This window comes from Nilaparvata lugens, chromosome 5 (assembly GCF_014356525.2).
Source record: "Nilaparvata lugens isolate BPH chromosome 5, ASM1435652v1, whole genome shotgun sequence".
NCBI classification, from domain to species: Eukaryota; Metazoa; Arthropoda; class Insecta; order Hemiptera; family Delphacidae; genus Nilaparvata; species Nilaparvata lugens.
In genome coordinates, this window is record NC_052508.1 from 39,358,891 (window position 1) to 39,373,158 (window position 14,268).

The 14,268-nt window shown below is 33.8% G+C and overlaps 1 protein-coding gene across 2 annotated transcripts in view; it reads left to right on the forward strand.

Moving 5' to 3' along the window:
- The window catches only part of LOC111056050, a 660,186-nt gene that overhangs the window by 289,154 nt on the left and 356,764 nt on the right, over positions 1 to 14,268 (forward strand). The gene's annotated exons all lie outside the window — the stretch shown is intronic.

Genomic DNA, 14,268 nt, shown 5'->3' on the forward strand with positions numbered 1-14,268 from the left:
AAAATGCCTGAGCCTTTACCTTTAATGTATGACAGGGAATCTTTTTTAGGGGTGGGCTAGAGCCCAACGTTTTGAATCTGTCATGCAATGATTTGAGATTAGATGAAGTTAGTGCATTTGTGTTAGAAATTTAGTACAAGTTAATGTATGTAGTGAAGATAATTACAAGGATCTTGTGATAGCTACTTCTCCTTATTGTAAATATCAAGAAAAAAATCACTTAAACCATATTTCAATAATGCATCAGAATGTTCAGCACCTACCATCACGCCTTGATTTGTTGGGAATAAATTTAGAAGAGATAGAACCTGAGATACTAGCCCTATCAGAACACAAAATGTCAAAAGCAGAAACAGAAATGCTGAACTTACCTAATTATTGCTTAAGCTCTAAATTTTCTAGAATCAATAGTATAGGAGGCGGGGTTATGATCTTAGTGCATAATAATATTGTTTCCAAATGTAAACCTGTAAACTTACCTGCAATTGCATCTATCACAACTGAAAAAGAATTTGAATGTTGCGTTTCGGAATTTTCACTAAACAATATTACATTTGTACTGGCATGCTTATATAGAACGCCTCAGCATTGTTATCTTGACCCGTTTCTAGAAAAGCTAGAGATCTTACTTGACATTTTATGTAAGAAATATAAATATGTTGTTTCAGCAGGAGACATAAATATTAATGTTTTAGAGAGAGATAATGTTGACAATAAGTTCATGGACGTTTTAAGAATGTTTAATATGAAATACAAGGTTGATTCTGCTACTGGAATTACTGCTACCTCCGAAACAGCGATTGATAACTTTATCACAAACATTAATGACGATAGTTTAACGATATCTGGTATAATTACTCATATATCAGATCACGACGCCCAACTTCTCGAAATCCTGAATGTGAATAGTTTTTTATGTAAACCAATTAGGAAACTGCGTCGGAATCTTAGTGAATGTTATGTAGACATGTTCTACAAACAGCTGTTATTTTTGAACTGGATAGAAGTTTTTCAATCTCCAGTTACTGAAAAATTTGATACTTTCATGTCGCTTTCCTCTTATTACTTTAACATTAACTTTCCAAAACTATTCAGAAATGAAAAAGAGTACAGCAGTAAAAAATTGTCTAGTGCTGAGGCAGTTAATAAAAAGAAGGAGCTGTTAGAGTTGGAAAACATATTCAGACAGTATAAATCAGAGGATGTGAAATTTCAACTTAAATCCAAAAGGAAAGCTTTGAAATTATACAAAAAGATAAGCAAAAATATTTTGACAAGGAAATTTTTGATGCAAAAAATAAGAATCGAGTAGCCTGGAAAATTATAAAAGCTGAGATAGGAAAACAAAAAAATTGTAATCATTCGAATATAAGTATAATAAGTAATGAAACGCATACAACTGATCCTATTAGAGTAAGCAATATATTTAATGACTTTTTTGCTACAGCAGTGGACAATTTTGTGATACCAAATATTCCTGAAAATAATGATGAACCTGTGTATTTCCCAAACATTCAAAATTGCCAGCCATCTCCGAAATTCAAATTTAAAACAATTTTAGAATCTGAGTTGCAGGAAATTGTTATGAATTTTGAAAATAAACTCTCGACTGGACCGGATGACATACCAATTACAGTAGTAAAACAGATTCTGCCAGCTATAATTAAGCCATTATTACATATAATAAACTCCTCTCTAATTTCAGGCCAATTTCCTAACAATTTGAAGACAGCCAAAGTTATACCAATTTTTAAAAAAGGTAATTTGAATGATCCTGCTTGTTACAGGCCAGTGGCACTATTATCTGTGTTTTCGAAAATATATGAGCATGTTGTATATATTCAGCTGATGAATTATCTAGAGACACATAATATACTAGATAAAGAACAGCATGGCTTCCGCTCTAGAAAATCTACTATCACTGCAGGAGTGGATTTGATAAGTACTGTGATTGATGCTATTGACAAAGGGGAAAAGGTTATCGGCGCCTTTTTAGACTTAAGTCGTGCGTTTGACAGTGTGTGTCACGATACTCTGTTGAAAAAATTAGAGTCTATGGGAGTGCATGGTAAGGAGCTGAATTGGTTTTCATCTTTCTTGAAAGGCAGACAGCAATTCGTTCAAATAGAGCATTTAGAAGAGTCTCAAAGATATGAATATAAAAATATCTATTGCTCCGACCTAAGAAGCTTGAAGTATGGAGTTCCCCAAGGATCTATCTTAGGTCCTTTACTATTCCTGTGCTTAGTTACAGGTATGCCTAGGATGGTCCAAGATAGAGCGTCTGTCTGTCTATATGCCTATGATGCAAATATAAATATTCTCTGGTAGATCGGTTCAGGATGTAGAAATCTCATCTGCTATTGGAATAGCCTCTATTAATAATTATTTGAATTGCTATAATCTTATTTTGAACTCAAGTAAATCAATAGTTATCCCATTCATGACAAAGCAGAGTAGGAACCAAAATCTATATCCTAGGGTGACATTGAATAATGAAATTATAGCAACAAAAGAGAGTACAAAGTTTTTAAGATTATTAGTGGACTGTAATCTCACATGGGATAGTCATGTTTACCATGTTATGAAAATGTTTTCCACAGGTCACTATGCTCTAATGCAGATGTCCAATGTTTGTGGTGTCCAGACATTGAAGTCGGTATACCATGCTGTAATTCATTCACATTTGGCGTATGGACTTTGTATCTATGGCGGTACAACCAAAAAGAATTTGGACAAGATACTCAAGCAGCAAAAGAGAGCTATCAGAATAATCCTTAATCTTGAAAGATGTGATTCAGTACGATTGTTTTTCTCGCAGCTTGGGATTATGACAGTGTATGGGCAGTATATACATGATGTCATCATGTTTTTTAGAAAGAGTAATAGTGAAATAAGAAACCAGACTCACAGCTACTTTACCCGTTATGGCAGAATAGTTGAAAGACATAGATTATACCTATTTTTCAAAATTGCCAAACGATTTGAAAATTTTAGAAGATGTTAAAAGGTTTGGTATTGAGTTGAAGGAATATTTGGTGAGATTATCCCTGTACTCGTTACAGGAGTTTTTATAATATTTTATGTGTATGACATTTGTTTGTAACTAGTATTTAGGCTATATTCCTTAGTATTCTGTGATACTATTCATATGTATTTTTGCATGTTTATGAATAAAGATTTTTTCAATCAATCAATCAATCAATAATAGACGGTCAATGAAGTGTTTCTTTCGAGTAAGTTGGAAAGAGTTGGAATTACAAAATAGGCTTGGTTCAATTTTTTCATCAAATTCTTAATGTGCTCCTTCCAGGAAAAATTCTGGTCGATTACAAGAATTCAGTTGAGGAGGAGAGTATCAAGCATTTCTAATGGTTGAAAGGTGAGTCTCGTCTATCCTCGTTTGATTGCGTATGGAACGAAATTGTATAATGTGTTCCACTGCAATTTAAGGAAAGTCCATTTACTTCAAACCACTCGTTGATTTCTATAAGTTTATTCTTCAATTGAGTTACCAGTATGATCTGATCAGCGTTCGATGCTATACAAGTTGTGTCATCCGCATACATAATTTACTTTGAATTGGTTGTTGCCTTAGGTAAATCATTAATATACACCAAAAAGAGCAAAGGTCCGAGGACAGATCCTTGTGGTACTCCATTTGGGACCCTGGTAAATGATGAACATTTTGCAGAGGATGGATCTCTCACACATTGTTGGAAGGATAGGAACGGAGCCATCTTAGTGCTCTTCCATAAACTCAATTTTTCAAGCAGGATTTCATGATTTACACAGTCGAAAGCTTTTGAAAGATCGCAGAATATGCCAGCAGCATGCTGCGATCGATCAATTGCAAGTGACATATATTTGACAAAATCATAGATTGCTCCAGAAATGTCCTTCTTTTCACGAAATCCAAACTGGTCTTCAACAAATAATCCATTATTTTCGAAATGAGCAGTCAACCTTGATACAACTGCCATCTCATATATCTTTGAGAATACAGACAGTATTGCAACTGGTCTGTAATTACTCAGAACATTGGGATCTCCTTTTTTAAGAAAGGGTAACGCATTACTATATTTTAAAATGTCAGGAAACACACCATGCTTAAAAGATTGATTAATTAGAAAAGTTAGAGGTTTAATCATTTGGATAGCACATTTTTTAAAAAGAAAAAGGGGGAAACTCATCCCAGCCAGGTGCTCTGGATGCTTTCATTTTCTTTATTAAGGTACCTAATTCTCATGTTCCGTCACCTGAGCAAAAGAAACTAGGATGCTGTTTGTTTTTGGTTGTCTATTACAATACTCAAAAGCAGTTTTCATATCTGTATTTAAGTTCAATGTGTCACAAATGAAAAGAACTGATTGAATGAATTTAATGTTGATTCAATTGCAGCATCATTGAATACTTTTGACAATTTCAACTCTTTCCCTCCCTCTTGTGTCTCTTTTCTAACTATTTTCCAAGCCATTTTTGTTTTGTTATCAGTCTGACGTATTCTGTTACTGTTGTATAATATTTTAGCCTGTCTAATGCACCTATTTAGAATTATTTTGTACTGTCTCGCATATGCTTTGAGTTCAGGACAGTCAAGTAATTTGGATTGAGAGTGTAATTCCCTAGCTCTGGCACACGATGTACCTAAAGTAATCCAGCCTTTATCAACATTGTTGCGTGATTTATGGCTTGTTATTATTTTACGCGGAAATGATTGCTCTAAGTATAAATTTGTCATTGTGTGGAATTTATTGTACAATACATTTGAATCTGAGATCATTCTGCTCATATGGAAAAGGGAATCCCAGTTTTCACTTGATAAAATTGTAATGAAGTTGTTAATATTCATATCTGAGAATACTCTGATTGTTTTAGTTACTTTCTTCTTATTTTCCTTAGTCGATTTATTTTCTTTACCGTGTGCCAGAAGTTTTTTTGGAATATTTATCATCTGTGTTGTATGGTCCGACAGATTTGTGTTGATAATTGATGCACTGCATTGGTCCAGAGCAAAATCGGAAGCTATGTTGTCAATACACGTTTGAGGGCCAGGTGCAAGTCTAGTCGCGTCGGTGATATGTAAGTGCATGTCATATGAGTTAAGTAAATCAACCAATCTAGACCGGGATACTGTATCTCTCAGTACGTCTATATTAACATCTCCAGAAACAATTCGTTTATACTTTGGAAATTTTCTACTACATAATTCTAACAACTTATTGAGCTGTTAAAAAAAAAGATTCAAAGATATTTTTTAGTTGATAGGTGATCTATAAATATTTATAATAATGATGTTCATATCTCCAGTTATTTTAGCACCACAACACTCAAAAGATTCCTCTATACTAAATGTTTCAAACTCTTTGGTTAATTCACAGTCCATATCATGTCTTGAAAGTATACAGGAACCTCCTCTAATTCTCTCAGTTCTACAATAATTAGAAATAAGTTTGAAGCTGTGAAACCTATGCGATAGAAACATATTACTATCCTTCACCCAATGCTCCGTGAGACAGACAATTTTGGGCCTAGTGTTTGAAGAATCAAAAAATAGGTTAATTTCATCTACTTTGTTGCTTTGTGTAATACCCTGAATGTTACAATGCATTTAATTAAGATTTACTTTAGATCTAAAAAAGTCGTATCACCTGTGTCAGTTATCAGTTCACTGTCATCACATCTTTCAATCGAGTTCTTCAGCTGTTGTTTGTCACTTTCACTTGAGTTTGAATCTGCTGATAACACCTGCCGGAGTGGATTGGATGTTCGTCTGTCGAGGTGGCGTCATTACAAGTTATTCCATCAATGTCTATGTTGTTATGAGGCTCTGCAACATGGTCAGTTGAAAAGCACTGGACAATCCTAACAGCAATGACTCGCTTTCCAGTCAAGTTCAAATGCAACCCATGACGGGTGTAGAAGCGGTTCGTGAAGCGGTTGACGAGCACCTTCAGCGTTTCATTAACTTTTATTATTGTGGCATTGATAGGTGAGGACAATGGAAGATCGTGTCGGCATGGTACATTCGCTAAGACAACACGAGTGTGTGTCAAATTCTGAAGCTGCGTTATAAGAATGTCTAGGTAGCTTTCATGGCAACCCGTCGAACAGTCATTTGTGCCACCCATCAGCACCGTCATGTCACGCGCCGACATAGATCCACATTCTTTGTCACACTCAAAAATAACTGATTTAAACAATGCCCATGGCTTCAGTATACTGGTGATTTGAGCCTCAGTCCTTTCTGATAACAGCTTGTTTAGTCGTCTACCTTTGCTAGCAGAAAATAGTCTGATTTTGCCACCCGAAATTGGCCGCCTTCTCAAATTCAGCGCCAAATTGCAGACATCTCCAGCTCCAACACTGCAAGATCCTACTTTTTCTGAACTTCTAGCTGAATTTGTAGTTTTAATATGCCTAGGATATCGAGTTTTATGTTTTTTCGACGTTGTCGGTGACTTGTGAATGTGTGAGTTCACTGGCACTGTATGGGCTGTTGATGACTCGTCTACTGACAACAGTGAAAACCTATTGTGCAACTTTATAGGACTACCGGTAAGTTCATAAGACATGGCACATGAGCTGTCATGATGTGCCCTCCATTTATCAGCTTCTTTTTCATGTGTGTCTACCTCATTTCTTAAAGTATTGTTGTCCACTTCCAATGTCTCCATAGAGATCGTCATGGATGTAACTGTCTTCGTCAAGGAATCAATTTCTTCTTTACGTTTTTTGTTATTTATATTGATACTCTGACAATTTTCACAAAAATCAGTAGGCAACTCGACAGTTGTACTCTTATCAACCATAATACCTTGCAAAACTCTGTCGAGTTTCTGTTCTCTAACTCCAGGGTAAGACGATATATCTCGTCCACTAATGCTGATTGACTCTCAGTCAGCTGTTCTATTCTCCCAATTAATCCATCTTTGGTCTACAGGATGTTTTCATCTGTCTGGGAGCAAGAATTGAAACAAACTGGTTTCCGAAAAGACCCCAGAGACGAGTCTAGTGACGTCCTATTTGTGAATTTCAATCGCTGCTTGATACTGGGAATCGAACCATTTACTAGCGTACGCGAAAGATCTCTTGGAATTTGATGTGGTGGATGCTTCTTATGATTATCAGTGTATCCTTTTACACAGTCAATTTTTGATGAGGTAGTAACCGAAGCAGGACATCCAGTTGAGCAGCATCACCAGCAAATATCTCCGCAAACCAGAGTATGGCTCTTTCTAAAACAGTAAGTTTCATAGTACAAGGCCAGGTTGTCCTTTGTTCCTCTGTATGTCTCGAGTTGAGAAGTCATTCTTTCTAATTAGGAATATTACCGTATTCGTTGAAAGTGAATTTTGAAGATTTTCCTCTCGTTATTGAACCTGATACCGCTACTAAACGAACCAGCTGACTATAAATATACTGTAGGAAAGTGAAAAAGAAAGGAGATAATAGCGCCTAGAGAGCGAACAAGGCGGGGAAGAAATGTGGAAGCTCCTGAGAAAGAAAAAGGATGACAGGAAAAGGAGAATGACACTGTATCCTTTTATGCTAAAAATATTATTTAATCCTTGGCCAATATAGAAGGCTTAACCAATGGGTTTTACCTTCACAAACAATATTCTCATCAATTTAAGTCAAAATAGAACAGCTCATTAAACTTTAACTTGCTATAAAAATCAAGAAAAAAACTGAAGAGAATCTAATGCTCTTAAAGCTCATAATCAACATGCAGTTTATCCATCGATTTTAGAAAAGTTATAAAAGCAAAAATAAGAAAGAATTGGATGATAACGTGGTATTTTTCAGAAATGGCACACATTCAAAAGTGGATATTTCGACAGTCGTAGTTCAGCGCTCGAGGCGAAAGGTTCGTTTATCGGTTGTGGCTTATCAGCTTTCGTTTTCATTGAATCACGTTTATTACTGAATTACGATGTTTCTAAGTTTTTAGGGAATCTTAGTGCATGGCCGCAACTCGGTTAGTTATTTTAAATATTGAGACTTTATTTTTTGGTTGTGAGTAATTTGCAGTGTGATCATTTGTTTAACATATCCTACTAGACATACAAAAATGAGTTGCGGAGTGTGTAACCAGCAGATGAATCGTGCATTAAAATCAAAAATAAACTGTTCGAGCTGCAATATTGTGTTCCATGGTGTATGTGTTGAGCTCACCGACAATGATCTGGAATTATTTCAAGGAACAGGACTTGTAAAAATTGTTCAAGTGAGTTACGTCGCCAACGTGCCAATTCGGACTCTACTCCAGTAAAATCTATCACAGGTGTAAACAAGCTCAGTGCTCCAGGAAAAACAAACACTAATTTAAGTACCGACAATAATCCACTAACGGTCGATCAATTAAATAGTATATTAACACGGGTTAAGGATGAGTTGCTGGAAAAGTTGGGATCTGATATAGCCGCTTGTAGGAAGACCTTGGATGAAAATGCTGCTGAAATTGCTAAACTAAGAGGAACTGTTAGGGAACTACAAAATGAAAATTCAGTTCTGAACGGAAAAATTAGGGAATTGGAGATGAAAGATGACGATCGGGAGCAATATAGTCGGAGAAATACCCTTGAAGTATACGGTGTTCCGGAGTTGCAGAACGAGGATGTGCAGAGTCAGAATACTGGAGATCGGGAAAGCATTGGATGTGAAGCTGGACCGCAGATCGATCGATGCATGTCATCGCCTCCCCAGAAGAAGAGACAACACCGCGCCCGGCATCATTGTTCGTTTTGTCTGTCGAGGAGATAAGGATGCCTTGCTCAAAAAGAGGAAAGAATGTAGAGACTTTTCAACTCAACATATCAACATGCAGGGAAATAGTCCAATCTACATAAACCAATCTATAACGGCGGAGAGACGTAAGCTGTTCGGCAGAGCCAAGATGATACAACGGGAGAATGGGTTTCGACATGTGTGGATCGACCGAGTGGGCCGAATCAAAGTCAGGTACGAGGACGGCGGTCCTGTTAATATTATCAGGTGTGAGGAGGACCTCAACAAGCTCACAAATAGAAATAAGGACAATGTCGGTGTAAGTAAGAAATAATATAGATCAATTTCTGTATGAAGAAAATACCAATTATGACACATAAAACCATGATTTGTTTGTCCAGATTAAGTTAACATTTTAACGTTCAATGAAATAGTTAATTAGAGAGAAGGAGGAGTATTATCATTATAAATTATTTTATTTGAATTTCAGTTGCAAAGTATGGCTCTTGGCTACGTTTCTTATCACTTTGCTCAAGGTAAATTATTGTTTATTTTGATGAGCTCAAATAGACTATTTTTTATTGCGTATGACTGTTGAAATAAATTTAGGAATAATTTCCATTCCGCTATCTTCCAATTATGATAATTATATTATATTCTATACGATAATTATTAATTATATTCTATCAATTGATAATAATGTATCAATTAAGTGGAAAAGGTTTCAATTGTTTTTTTTTTTTTTTGTTTTGTTTTTTTGCCAATATGCTAGGCCTATTACTTGTAGTAAAGTAATTACTATTCTTTGCTTTTCAATTTGCTGTAGCCTAGTTAAGAGAGAATAATAACTCCTAATAATGAATCATTATAATTTGAAAATATTTTATCATTATGAGAAAAATGATGAATTCTCCTTTCTTATCTACAAGGTATATTTAGTACGCTAGTTGATGAGGATTATTGACACGATTACCTCTGTTGCTACTACTTTCTGAATCTCAAGAATTGAAGGCCTTTAATATTGATAAAATAATACTTGGATTGAAAATAGATTTCCTGTTTAACATTATCCGATTAATACGCATTGATAAAAATCAAGATAATGTATTTTTGAAACAATTTTGGTTAGCAAAATCATTTTAAAAATCTTTCGCATGGCAATCCGTATATTAAGTATGTAGGCCTGAATCTGAAAAAATCTGATCTTTCAGGAAATATTTTCTAACAATTGATTCAATTAAATTAATGCTGATTTCCACTTCTCTGTTTGTCCTTATCATCTCAGTAATATTATTTTATTTTATTCAAATGAATTGATCACAGGTTTCTATGCATGAACTAAATTGGTAGGTTTCAAGTCGATGTACATACATTCATTTTGTCTGGACCGGTAGGCTGGCCATGTCTTGATTCTCTCTGATTTTTATTTTTTTTTCTTTTCATCGGAAAACCGATACTTTTTTCTCTCTATTTTTTCATTTTACTTAAATTTCTTAACCACTTTGAAATTTCATTTTACAAAATATACGTTTATTCACTTTTCTTACGTTTATGTCTGATTGGGATATTGACGACCTTATAGGGTTTCACGATACAATCGAAGTAAATGATGTTTTCAGTTTTTTACCTCACCAGTTTGGGAGTGTTGGCGTGGAATTAAATATTCTACACACCAACATCAGAAGCATTAATAAAAATTTTGAGGAATTGGTGCACTACATAGGTAATATAAAGTTTCGCTTCAATGTGATTGCATTAACCGAGACGTGGATCACAGACGATGCTTGCTTCAATTATAACTTAGATGGTTACAATGTTTTTCATGCTAATAGTAAACACTCGAAATGTGATGGATTATGCTTGTTCATTGAAAATAATATCAAAACTGAGCTTATTAATGTCCATATTGAAGAAGCTAACTGTATTGGTATGGCTTGCTGGATTAATGACGTGAATTATTTAATAATTACAATATATCGTTCTCCATCCCTCAACTTAAAAACTTTTATCGAAAGTCTAGACGAATTTCTGAAAAGTATGAAAGATATTTACAACATAATAGTATTGGGTGATATGAATTTAAATATTCTTGCTAATAATAGCCTTTCAAATGAATATTTGAGCACAATGCATATTAATGGTTTCAAATCTTTTATCAATAAACCAACTAGGTCTGTAAATGGCATCAGTACTTGTATCGATCACATATTTTACAAGGGAGGAGAGAATAATAATAATAATAATGTTGTTAGAGGGACTATTCTGAAAACAAATATTACGGACCATTTTAGTGTTTCGCTGCATTTCAATAGGAATATTAATGAGGAACCAGCACATATCGATGTAGGATCAAAAAGCATAATTGATTATGTAAATCTAATCTCTGATTTACAAAAAGAATCATGGAAAGAGATATATGATTCAATGGATATTGACGAGATGGTGGACTACTTTGTTAAAAAACTAACAGACCTAACTCATGCTAGAACTAAAACCATAAAAATAAGTAACAAGAAAAAACCTATAAAAAATGGATTACTCCAGCCTTAGTCGCGTCAATACGGGAGAGAGATAAATTACATAGAAAATTATTAAAAGAACCCAATAACTTAGAATTGATAAATCAATATAAGAGATACAGAAATACACTCAATACTCTGATAAAAAAAAGCAAGATTGATTATTTTAACTGTAAATTCGAGGAACACAAAAACGATTCTAAAAAAACCTGGAAATACATTAATGAACTACTCGACTTGAAAAAAATTCAAAATCAATAAATCTAGATGCTACTACTCTTAATAAATATTTCGCTGGTGTTGGAGAATCGTTCGCTAAAAAGATAACCGATAATACAGACAATATAGAGATTCCCAAGTCAATAGCAAATCCTAATGTAAAAAGTATCTTCCTCATTCCCACAAACGATTATGAAATAGAGTTATTAATAGATCAACTCAAGAATAAATTTACACCAGGTGTTGATAACTTTACAGGACCTTTCCTCAAAAAAATATCACCCTCTATAACCTCACCTTTAGTTCATATATTTAACAAATGTTTAAGCGAAGGATATTTCCCTAAAAAATTCAAAGAAGCTAAAATTATACCATTACCAAAAACTGGAGACCTTGGAAACCCGGATAGTTACAGACCGATTAGTTTAATGAGTAATATTTCTAAAATACTAGAAAAAATTTTGAAAATCAGATTAATGAGTTTCCTAGATAAACATAAAATCATTGACAACAATCAATATGGTTTCCAAGCAAATAGTTCAACCAAAGATGCGGTAATCCATCTCAACAATATAATTTTTGATAACTTTAATAGAAACAAAAAAACACTGGCTATTTTTATGGACTTATCCAAGGCCTTTGATACAGTTCCTCACAACATACTCCTCTATAAACTGGACAGGGTGGGTGTAAGAGGTTCTGTGAATAAGTTATTCTCAAGTTACTTGTCGAATAGGAAACAGTATCTCACTTTAAATGGACAGACATACATCAGTTATACCTCTCAGTTCGGTACTCCTCAAGGGATAGTACTATCTCCGATTTTGTTTCTCATCTATGTAAACGACCTGTTAAAATTAAACCTTGAAAATTGTACTATTTTATCTTTCGCCAACGATACAACTTTGATTTTCAGCGGAGACACATGGGAAGAAACGTTCAAAGTTGCAAATAATGGTTTGAAAATAGTTCAACAATGGCTTGAAGATCATATACTAACCCTAAATGCAAAGAAAACTAAATATATAACTTTCTCACGCACCGTAATTGGTCAACCATCAATAGATCTTGAACTTTCCATAAAAAAATCAAAGAAAAATAGCAATGGCACCCAAATAATGAATGAGGTCGCCCACGAAAATATACCTTTGGAAAGAGTGCAATCTATAAAATATCTTGGTATTTTTGTAGATCGCCATATCAAATGGAACATTCACCTAGAGTACATCTGCTCAAAATTGAAATATCTCATCTATATTTTCTATAAAATAAATAAAATTAAAAACAGGGAGATAATAAGAAAAATTTATTTTGCATATGCACATTCCTTATTCCAATATATCATTGAGGTGTGGGGTGGAGCTTTTGATACGCACTTGAGAAAACTGTTTGTCCTCCAAAAACATATCATAAGAGCAGCTCTAGGGAGACCACGTTTGTACCCAAGCCGAGATATTTTTATTGAACTTGATGTACCAACATTGAGGCAAACGTTCATGAAAACCGTAATACTCTACATAAACAAGAATCACTCTCTATTTTCAGCTTGCACTACCCCTTACAATATGCGAGTAAATCATTTCAATAGATACAATATGCATTTGATCAAGCTCACTACATGTAGGCATCAATTCTTTTATTACTGTAATCTTTTCATTAACTTAGTTCTGTCAAATTTCATTATAGAAAAACCAACTGGTAAATATCACAAAACTGTGGAAGAGTGGATAAACAGGAATTTCTTTTTTAAATTAACGCTACAATAGATTCAGTTACTCTTAAGTATTCTTTAGTTATTTGTAAGTTTTTGATGATGTTCAATCATATATAATTATTTAAAAAGCCAAATAGAATAAGTATTCTACAAATTTTAGTTAAGCGCTAAGCTTGTTAAATCTAATAATGTAAACTCACTGCTGGCTCTCAAGTTCTAATTATGCCAGCAGTCACCAAAATAAAGATAAATTAAGTTTTGATCTAATAATTAAGTTTAAGTTTTGCTTATTTGTTTAACACTTTGTAACTTAATATATTGTAATATTGTAATTTTGTTTTGGCAATAAATTTCAATTTCAATTTCAATTTCAATATATATAATTATTTAAAAAGCCAAATAGAATAAGTATTCTACAAATTTTAGTTAAGCGCTAAGCTTGTTAAATCTAATAATGTAAACTCACTGCTGGCTCTCAAGTTCTAATTATGCCAGCAGTCACCAAAATAAAGATAAATTAAGTTTTGATCTAATAATTAAGTTTAAGTTTTGTTATTTGTTTAACACTTTGTAACTTAATATATTGTAATATTGTAATTTTGTTTTGGCAATAAATTTCAATTTCAATTTCAATTTCAATATATATATATATAATATATATATATATATATATATATTATATATATATATATTATATATATATATATCTTTATGAATTATCAGTATTATATTATTGCGAAAGCTCCTGTCTGAGCCTATGAAGATTTTAGTGAGATTATATCCTAGGAAAACCACGACCAGATTTTATAATTATCAACATAACTCTCATGCTCTACCGATTGACGCCAAGCAAGAGGCTAAGCGTTATTCCACCAAAACTAACGTGACAAAATATAAGTGACAATGAAGTTACACGATAATAATTTTAAACAATATTCCTTCAGAATTGCTCATAGTCCAGTAATTGGAAGACGATTTTTGACCCCGCAGTTCTGTTTAGGGTGGTAAGGAGGTGAACATATAAAAATTCCTCACCCCTACCCCCTGTGCTAAGAGGGTGAGGATGGTTCTAAGGCTCCATTTTTG